This window comes from Marmota flaviventris, chromosome 18 (assembly GCF_047511675.1).
Source record: "Marmota flaviventris isolate mMarFla1 chromosome 18, mMarFla1.hap1, whole genome shotgun sequence".
NCBI classification, from domain to species: Eukaryota; Metazoa; Chordata; class Mammalia; order Rodentia; family Sciuridae; genus Marmota; species Marmota flaviventris.
In genome coordinates this window covers 16,625,713-16,636,502 of record NC_092515.1, presented here as the reverse complement: position 1 = coordinate 16,636,502, position 10,790 = coordinate 16,625,713, and the positions used below count along the sequence as shown (strand labels likewise).

At 37.7% G+C, this 10,790-nt stretch overlaps 1 long non-coding RNA gene across 1 annotated transcript; it reads left to right on the top strand.

Moving 5' to 3' along the window:
• The first annotated feature begins 923 nt into the window (after nucleotides 1-923).
• Nucleotides 924-9,465, top strand: LOC114097446 (uncharacterized). The gene is made up of 3 exons (XR_003583583.3): nucleotides 924-1,142; nucleotides 1,479-1,553; nucleotides 8,379-9,465. It is a non-coding gene; the product is annotated as an uncharacterized lncRNA (long non-coding RNA).
• The last annotated feature ends 1,325 nt before the right edge of the window (nucleotides 9,466-10,790 follow it).

Below are 10,790 nucleotides of genomic sequence, written 5' to 3'. Positions count from 1 at the left end.
GGACACGAATCTAACCTCCTGGGAATTATGAAAATCTTACTATTGCTTTTTACTACTTATACTTCTATTGTATTTGCAAAATTGCTATTTAGTTAAAATTCTGGAGGTAGGCTTCATGGCTACTATTCAGATAATCAAATATAACACAACCAACTAGATGTGCTCTTACAGAATTCTTCAATCATTTAATATTTAGGTTACCATAGTCACAAAACCATCAGAAATAAACGGTAGGTCATACACACATAGTGATCTTCAATTAAAGATTCTTCCGAAAACCACCAACCCATAGCCCCCCACATGTCATTCATAGCCACATAAAGCACACTATGCAATTCCAGGTAAAGTCACAATCACATTCACAAATCACTTTCAACTCTCCACATGCAGTCTCGAATACTACTCACACCTAATCTAAAACTACACACACGCAGGGGAAACCTCATGCAGCCACACAGCTAAGTCTATCTTTCACACAATCGGAGGGTACATCCTAAAGAGTGGCACGCACCCAAAAGGCAGCAGGTTGTGTACAGGGGAACACCCCCAAACATATATACACACTCGCAGCACCCGCTATGCGCAGGGACACGATTTGCGCGACAGAATTCCTCTGGGTTGTCAAACAGGCAAAATCCCTCTTCGCAGGGCTAGCTCCAGGTCACTTGACGGTCATCCTCAGGGTCACGCCCACGAACCACGCCCGAGGCCCTGCTCTTACAGATCTGAGCGTTCGAATACTGCGGTCCTGGTTCCCTCCCCTAAACTGCTAGGCTGGGATCGGACTCCGGGTTTCCTCCCCGATCTCCCCTCCCGGATCTCTCCTCTCCCTGAGTCTGCTCTCCCGGCAGGACTTCAAAGCTCCTTCCTCGGCCTCCTCCGAACCCCTAAGACCCACCAGCCTCACCCCCGGCCGAGCCTGTTGCCTGCGCCTGCGCATTCGCGCCGTGGGTTTGCGCTCCCAGGAGTCTCCGGGGCGGCCCGTTAGTTGCTGCGCGGTCCTGGTTCCCCGCGCTCCGCGGTTTTATCAACCTCTGCTCGGCTCCGGGGTGGATAGGTTTACCCCAGGTCCCCAGGTTTGCCAATGAAATGCGATCCCTGCTTCATTTTCTTCTGGACTTGAGGTCATTATTTTCTGTGTGGTGAGTTGAGGTGACCCGGGTCCGGGTGCGAGAGGAATTCGCAGCAGGAGGCTCCGAGTTCCCGGGATGTGGGTGGGGAGCGTGGAGGCGAAGCCGGAGCCAGCTGCTGTGGCGAGTGTTTGTGGTCGTGGTCACGTGTGCGCGGTGCGGAGGGGCCCGACTGCTGATTGGGCTCGCGGGACCGAGTGGGGGCGGGGCCGCACGTGTGCCCCTAGTTAGCGGCGATTGTGAGGTATGTCATTCCGTGACCCTAGTGATTCTGTGCCTGGCTGTTGTGACCGACCAGAGACTGTGATCAAAACTGACCTGTAGTTTTGTTTTGTTTTCAACTTTTAGGAAACTAGAGATTCATTTGGCAGTTCAAGACCTGCGGATGTGAACCAGGTCCCCAGGCGACTGGAAGACTCCAGGGTATGGCCTCTGTTGCTTTCATACAGAATGAGTGCATTCGGTATCCATTGTTCAGGGCTTAATACACCTTAGGCATGCAGTGGAGCCCACCCAAATTCCAAGGAATTTGTTGCACTGGGATTTCTTTCACTGCCATTTCACTTTATAGCCACACTGCGGAGCATGCGGTCAAATGGTTACCAAAGGGAAGGTTGGATATTTGAAACCTAGAATTTAAAAAAGGAGCCTTGTGTTGGTACGGAGAGTTTAGGACTGGAGTTGTCCCCAGTGCAGAGTCCTGGGAAGACAAGATGTTGAGGTTCCAAAACTACAATTCGTTCCCCCTGGTAATCCCTTTTTAGAAGCTTTGTGGGGGCAATTTGCATATCCACAGCTTTTTCATAGCTCTATCTACAGAAAACAGCTGTGAACGCAGAAACAGATTCCAGTCTCAGACTTCAGAGAACCGAATCACCTCCCTTCTTCATACTGGATATTGAACCTAAAGGTTGCTCTACTGCTGAGCTACATCCCCAGCCCTAGTTTTTTGGTTTTTTTTTTTTTTTTTTTGTTATTTTGAAACAGGTTCTCACAAAGTTGTCCAGGTTGCCTGGAATTTGTGATCCTCCTGCCTCAGCCTCCAGAGCCCTTGGAATTACACGGATGCACAACTGGGCCTGACTTCACAGGAAAAATCTTAATATTGAAAATGTCATTATATTGGTGAAATATGGTAAAAGAATGTACAAGACTTGGTGGGCTTATTATTTCAGTCATTTGGTTTTAGTACTGTTCCCTGTCATTTTGCTAGCCTGTTTCCTTAGTTTTTGTAATAACTAGACGAGCTTTCCTTCCGAACTTTTCAGAAAAATGCTTTAAATATATGTAGGTTTTATTGTATGTCCCTGATGATGGAATTAATGCAGTCTTGTTGGAAAAAACTCAATAACCTAAGTTGATTTATAAAACTAAAAATATGTAAGTACTAGCCAGTCAATGGTGCACTCCTGTAATCCCAGCAACTCTGAAAGATGAGGCAGAAAGATCTCAAGTTCCAGACCAGTCTCAGAAATTTAGTGAGACCCTGTCTCAAATTAAAAATAAATTAGGGCTAGGGATGTAACTCAGTGGTAGAGTGCCTCTGGGTTCAATCTCTTGCACCACACACAGGATACATAAGTAATTATAGTGTTAGCATCTAGAAGCGTTCATTATTGATATTGTAGTATATATTCTTCCAGATTTTTTTCTTTCAGTGTATGTTTAAATGTTGTTTTTTTTTTTTAGAAAATTTACATGAATTAGTTATTTAATGAGAAAAGACTTCTCTACTTCTCAGATTGGAAAGAATTCATCCCAGTCACTGGTTTTGCTCTCTTCCCTGCATGTAAGGAGAAAAAGGAAGTGCCAGTGATACTTAACTGATTTCATAACCCTTCTGAGTACCTATTGGAATTTACTCATAATTATCAGGAAAACAGAATAGGTAGTTAGCTAAGTAAGGCAACTACTGAGTATTATATTTATTATTAGTAGTAGCAGTATTTTTAACAGATTTAAGTAACCTTTCATAAAACAGCACTATTCTCTCAAGACCAGTTGTCTTGGGAGACCTCATTATATAAATCACATGGTCAAGGGTAAGTTTATAATATATGATAACAGAATTAGGTGTTAGTAGTTATACATGTGCATAAAAGTATGATGGACAGTGAACAAAATTGATCTTTTAATTATGTTTGTTATCTAATTAGATTTTTTGACCTATGTTTGTTTGTGAGCAGAATTCTCTTTTTCTTCCTTGTCTTTCTGAAAAAATCATTGTGGATAATGTTAATGAAGGGGCTACGCTTGCAGGCTATACCCTATATTAGCTTTATAAGGAAGAGCAGACCTAAGAAGCTGAAATTTTCTGTCCCAAAATGGTAAGGACATAAGGAAATTTTCTTTAGTAGTAATGGATTACATGATGTGAAATAGTCTATCAATAAAAATATATAATATTTATTAGGTTTTTTTAGGTACATCATAGAAGTAATTTGTTATTGTTATTTTTCTTTTTTTCCCCTCACATAATCTTGACAACTCTTTGAGTACTAGGTACTATTATTTTTCTCATTTTATTGACGAAGCATTCTTGGTAATGCAAATAATATACTTGCTAAGGCACAGAATTAGTAATGTTCAGAGTTAAGATTAACACACTGAGAGGCTGGGGTTGTGGCTTAGTGGTGGAGTGCTTGCCTAGCATGTGTGAGGCACTGGGTTCGATTCTCAGCACCACATATAAATAAATAAAATAAAGGTCTGTCAACAACTAAAAATATATTTTAAAAAAATTAACATACTGAAAGCTTAACCACATTACTATTTTTATTTGATGCTTCTGGTTTCAGAGATCTCAGTCCACAAACTACTGGCTCCATTTCTTCAAGGCTTGAGGTGAGGCAGAACATCATGGGAGAAAGGTTGGTGGAGGAAAGCAGCTGGGAATATGGCACCAGGAAGCAGAGAGAGCTTAACCACATATATTATTATTATTATTTTCGAATGTACATAACCTCCCAATAATTTTTTAAAATATTTTTTTAGTTGTAGATGGATACAATATCTTTATTTTTATTTATTTATTTTTATGTGGTGCTGAGGATCGAATCCAGGGCCTCACATTACGCGAACACTCTACCACTGAGCTACAACCCCAGCCCCGCCCAGTAATTTTTTAACCTGCTTCTCTCACTTGGTAATTCACAATTGTCATTCCTTAACATTTAATATGAATTAAGGTTATTATGATTAAAAATGAGTATACATATGAATAATAACTACCCACTATTATTTAACATTTTCTCTACCCCTAGATATTTATGGGTTCCAAAAACTATTCTGTGAAGAATATCCTTGAGTTATGTTTACTTTCATATCTATTCCTTCCCATATATGCCAGAACTTGTCCCTAGTATGTGAAGGGACACCAGAATTAAAAAGAGATGCTAATCATTTAGCAAAGATCAAATATATAAGGGAGTAAAAGAGAGTGTGATAAAAGGGGTCTTAGAGAAGTTAAGATAACATGTTGGGAATTCATAGGTGTGAGAAGTAGAAAGTCTGGTGGTTCATTTTCAAAATATAATATTTAGCTTTAATTGGGATATAAGATCCAGTGATAGCCATTTTGATTATAGTGTTTTCCTTTGTTCTACAAAAGTTTAAAATTAGCCAATTGCATTGTAATCCCGAGCTCCTCCTTTCAGAGCAAGGGGCAGTGATTACTTCAGGAATTAAAAACAGGTGGACTGCTCACCCTAGCATGCTTGCTTGCCAGACTTTGTTCAGTAATACATTCTTTCACAGAAGAAAAGTTTGCCTTATTGAGTAACTTTTGAGGATGTGTCTGATTTCTGTGGCATCCTGATATTTCTAACATAGGGAAGAGAGATTCTGATCATGGCAAGCATTTTCAGGTTATGACCAAATTATAAAGAAGACTTGAGAGCTCCAGTAAATAGATTTTATGTAATAAGCTTTTTGCCTTATAAGCTTTTACTTTTGTAATATTATATATAAATGAAACTAATAGAACAAGAAAATTAAATAGCTTTTGGGTGGGTATTGCAAAAGAGGAATGAATTAGAAACAAGTTTAAAACAATATGTCAAAGATATGAAAGCAACATTTAGAACATGCTCGTGTCTGGGAGACATCTCTTGGGGACTTTTAACCATTCTTTTCTAAAGAAAACTCCAAACATCATTAATATATAAAAATCAGAGTGTTAAAGCGGGTGTTAGGAGCCAAAGAAAAGTCATTCAGATGGCATTTAATTTATGTAGTATCTTAAGCATTTTTTCAAAGTTCAAGGAAAGACTATTTAAGACTGCCTTTTTGTGTGTGTCATGCTGGGAATTGAACCCAGGGCTTTGTGCACGTGAGGCTCAAGCACTCTACCAACTGAAATATATCGCCAGCCTTTAAGACTAATTCTTAATTTTTTTGAGGTCCAATCTTTTTGTTACTTTTCAAAATTTCTTAATTTTGACTGGACTAAGTAGAAGCTCTGAGAGAAGACAACCTGCATCTTTTCACAATCTGTTTCTCTCATTTTTCTTCTGTTGTCCAAAAGCATATGCTTTAGCCTCCACCTTATTTTTCTTTTCTTTCTTTCTTTGTTTTTTGCAGTATAAGGATTGAGCCCAATACTGCAGGGTCCTCAGTCATTGTGCTACATCCCCAGCCTCTTTAAAATTATGTTTTATTTTGAGACAGGGTCTTGCTAAGTTGCTGAAGCTGGCCTCAAATTTATGATCCCCGGGCCTCAGTCTCCTAAGCAGCAGGATTACAGGCATGTGCTACCATGCCTGGCCTTTATTTTTCTTAGGCTTTTTCTTCAGAGAAATATATCAGTGTTTGTGATGCAAGACATGTGGAATAACAAAACACTGTTTTACCTGGTTTGTTTAAGAGGGCTTTCTGATAACATATTGGTGGACATTATCTTCTTCTGGGAGATTGGAAAGTTATAGATTCTGCTAGATCTTTTGGGCACTAGCCCATGAGACACAGTAGTGTTAATCAGTTTGGGAATATTCTTTTTTCTCTCTTTTTTTCCCCCCAGAAATCAAGTTGAGAATGCTCAGATTGGCATCAACAGTGCAACCTCAGTATCACATAAAAATAAATAAAATAAAGGCATTGTGTCCAACTACAACTAAAAAAAATTAAAAAAAAAAGATCTAGGGAGATTGATGTTGTGTGTCAGTGGTTCTATAGTAACTACTGTTGAAGTCATTGAGATAAAAGAATGATGGCTCAGAATTTTTATCATGTTCCTGAATGTAATGAAAGCTAACCTCTTTTTTCAAATAACCCAGTTAGTTAGTTAAAGGAACAATGTGCATTAGGTATTTTTTTAAGTGAGAGAGAAAAGTAAAGCTACTTTAAAACTGCTTTTAAATTTAACTTTAAAGTGCTCAAGTCAGCCAGTCACAGTGGCACTACATTAGCTACAAAGAAGTATTAGTAATCACTTCTACAAAAATTTCAAGTTGCCATCTGACAAAATTAAATACTACATTTATTTTAAAAAACCTGTTTTCCCTTGAAATTTGAGTAAATGGATTCACCTTGTTGATATTTATGGCAACTATCCTAAATATGTACTAGAAGATATTGAATCATCATGAAAAGAAGTCGACTTCCAGCCAAACCCAAAATGTTTATATTCTTTTGTAGTTACAAAGTGTTTATAGTTTTGTTTTGATTTTCAACTTTACTACATTGTGTTGTTGAGATAATGTTATTTGACCTGAGCACTTTGGCTTTGTTTGTTTGTTTGTTTGAGATTGAATCCAAGGGTACTTAACCATTGAACTACATCCTCAGCCCCTTTTATTTGTTATTTTGAGAGAAGGTGTTACTTGCAATACTCCTGCCTCAGCCTCCTGAGTCACTGGATTTACAGGCATGTGCCACTGCGGCTGGCTGACCTGAACACTTTTAAAGTTAACTCTTATGATTTTCTGAATATTACAATAAAAATATTTTGTGTTGTACCTAAGAATGTCTCTTCTGCAACTAGTAAGTTTTTGAAACCTTAATTTGGATTCAGTGCAAACTGTTCCTTTGGTAACCAATAGTATTTAAAGAACAAAACTAGTCAATAAAATGCATTAGTTTTAGCATAACAGCAAAAAAAAATCATGGCCAATGTTTGACCTTAGTTATGCTAATTTGGATACATGTTTATTCTCATCTAAATGAAAATATTATAGGAAAGAAGATACTCAATTACTGTAGTAAGATCAGAGAAGGATGGCAGGCAGAGGAAGAAAGAGGATAACTATTGCTTAATTCTTGTGGTTAATACTTATTTTGATATTCATCTGTCTCTTTCAATGTTAATTTCTTATATTCCTAATGTTTACCTGTATTCTTATTGAAATCTATTTGGTGAAAAATTTGTTATGTAACCAACTGCATTGTTCTAGGAGCTTTTTGTTTAGTGATATATGAATAAACTATTGTTTCTGCCCTTGTAAAGCTTTAGGAATAAAGAAGTAAATGCATTAATTTAAATAATAAATAATTATTGAATAACAACATAAAGAGAAATCAATGTGTGATGAAAGCAAGGAAATAGGTGCTGTAATAGAAAGATATAAACATGAACTTCTTTGAGTAGGTCAATTGTTTTATTCTTTTTGAATAAGAGACCTTAAAATTTGAAGGATAAAAAGGAGCCAGGCCTACACGAAGCCCATCTGTGAAATGAAAAATTTGGGTAGCTCCAGAAGATGAGAAATGAATGCATGGTCTGGAAACTTGAACCAGATTTTAGGGTACAGGATATAATGGGAAAATACATCTCGTTAACCATGAGGGTTTATTTGCATTTTATTCTAAAGAAAAAATGAAACAATTAAAAAATGTTGAGTAAAGACTACATGACCTTCAACATGTATCATATTGTACAAATATTAAAAATATAGAGGTAAAGACCCTGGATTTGATCTTCAACACTGCAGTTAGTTGATAAATAAATATATATGTTTAGGACCTATCCTCTAGATGCTGATGTAGTTAATTTGGGTTGGTGGCTTTACATCAGTACCTGCAACAACATTCTCAGTTGATTCTGGTCAACACCTGAATTTCAGAACTATGGACTTAATTTTTGTCCTCTCATAACCTCCACATCTTATATATAACCTCATTCTCTATTTGTTGCCTATGTTCAAATTTCATAATATTATATTAATTTTGATTCATTATTTTCAGTTTTCCGTCACTTAATTTTCTGGTACAAGAGAAATAAAATACTTTGTTTTCTTTCTTCTGTTCTTTCAGATTTGGAGTCCAGATGGGCGATAAAAACATTTTTGAGGAGGAAAAAATGGTTCCCAGTGTGAGGTAATGGATAGAAGTAAAGTACACGACCTTGAGGACTCCCTTTTCAGAAGTAACTGGGTACAAAGAGTTTTTTTATAGGGATAAAAGGGAGGAACAGGGCAAGAAGGCAATGTCCTGAGCCAAGTCTTTGTCATCCTGGGCATGTCTCCCTTATTTTCATGCCCAATAATTAAAAATCTCAATGATCCTGAACTTCCTGGGGCTACTTCCTATAGTTGATGCAGAGAACTGAAGACTAAAGGCTGGGGGGTGGGGGGTGTCACCAAGGATAGCAGGTGGAAATCTGAAGAAAGATTAGTTAGCAGTTAACATCTTCACCACATAGGTGGGGCTTCTCTTTACAACTTATAATCACAGCAAAAGGGAGGTGGTATAAACCTTGAAGAAGGATTAGGGAGTGGGACAAAAAGGGAAATGGAGGGGACAGAAAAGGATTGGGGAGGGAGGTGAACATAATTCTGCTAAAGACAACTTTCTAAAGGGACTTCTCTGTAATAGCACCCTTGGAAATCCTAAGCATAACATGCAGTAGTCAGGCCATACAGGTATAGTAGTTCAAGGACTTAGAGGTAAATTAGGAAAAAACTAGACCACAAGAGACAGTAATATACAGTCAGCTTTATTAAGTGGCACTTCACAGATTCTTGAAAGGGGTGTCCCTCCCAACAGAGATGGCAGCATGAGACCACTGCCCAAGGGAATAAATATTATCTTCTAGGGGAAACAAGGGTATTATGCACGTAGGTGATGATGTAGCAATGAGTAGGGAGTCTCAAGAGTTCTGAAGGGTGTCAGTGGGTGTTTTGTTTGTTTATAGTTATAGCATTTGTCTAAACTATTGTTAACACATGTTGGTGCTTCAGGGGTATGCAAAGTGGATGGGCTCTAAATGGCCAAAAATATGTTTATGTGATGTATAACTGTAATGCACCAATAAAAAATGTGGAAAAATGTTTATGTGGGTATAATAAAACATATTAATTTGTGAGAATTTTTGTTTGCCTCTAGTGGGCTCTGAGCTAAAGGTCCTAGCCTTCTGTGAAGAAGTAAACTGCTTTGGAGCCAGTTTTGCCTAATAAACAGGAGCCATCTTTGATCCATTTATACAACAAAAGATTAAGAAGGCCCCTCATATGGCCCTCCAATCACAGTCTCCCACCCAAAAATTCAGTTTGGTTTTTTGGCTTCAGAGAAACTTCCTGAAGGCAATTGGTTTCAAATTGTTTGCTTTGTCTATAACATCATTTCATCTACCTCAGGACTATGAACAGCATCCAGAAGGACTGCATGGAAAGTACCAGAGTTGGGGCCACCTTGAACATCTTACTGATTTTACCCTAGACTAAGTAGCCAGCTGAAATTCTGAAAGTTTGTAGTGTCTTTGAAAGGCAAGCTACTTTCTCTTTGTATTGGGAGAAAAGGAAAACTTCCAAATGCAGTTCTGAAAAAATACAGATCATTAATGTTCTCACCCCTTAACCCCAGGTTTCCCCAAATGCGGCTTTTGTCTTCTTTATCTGTTACTACAAAATCAGTATGTCCCCATAACTTTAAATTTTACATTGTTCTCATTATTTTTTATTTTCATTCCTTTTGTTTATGAAGGAAAAAAAAGCATTTTCATATAAAAACATGATAATATAATATAACCATAAAGATACTTTAAAGAAATAGTTGGGACAAAATCCTGAAGCTTATTATTTTGTTTTCACATAGCCTTCCACCCATTTTATCCTATTTATCCAATAAGTAGCCCAGGAAAGAGCAGTTTCTTTTTGGGGAAATTTGCATTTAATAATTAAACTGCTTTACTAAGGTATGTGTAACAATGAAGACAAGAAAAGCAGAGTTAGGGGGCTGTGTTTGTAGTTCCGTGGTAGAGCACTTGCCTAGTATGTGTAAGGAACTGGGTTCAATCCTCAGCACCACATAAAAATAAATAAAATAAAGGTATTGTGTCTATCTAAAACTAAAAAAAAGAAGGAAAGTAGTGACAGACTGTTGCCAGTCTGTCTTTAAAAACTTCATTTAATATAGAAAGCTGAATGCTGGGGCTAGGGTTGTGGCTTGCCTAGCATGTGTGAGGCACTGGGTTCGATTCTCAGCACCACCTATAAATAAATAAAGATCCATTAATAACTAACAAATTAAAAAAAAAAAAAAGAAAAGAAAGCCGAATATAACAAGTTAAGAATGGTGGGATAACTCCAAGAAAGTTGAGAGTTGAGTCTGTTGAGACATTCCCTGTGACATGGCCTCCCATAACTTGAAACATTCAGAATGAATCATAAGTCCAGAATGAATCAATCTCTGCATCAAAAATATAGAGTTTATCAGTAACTCAATTTC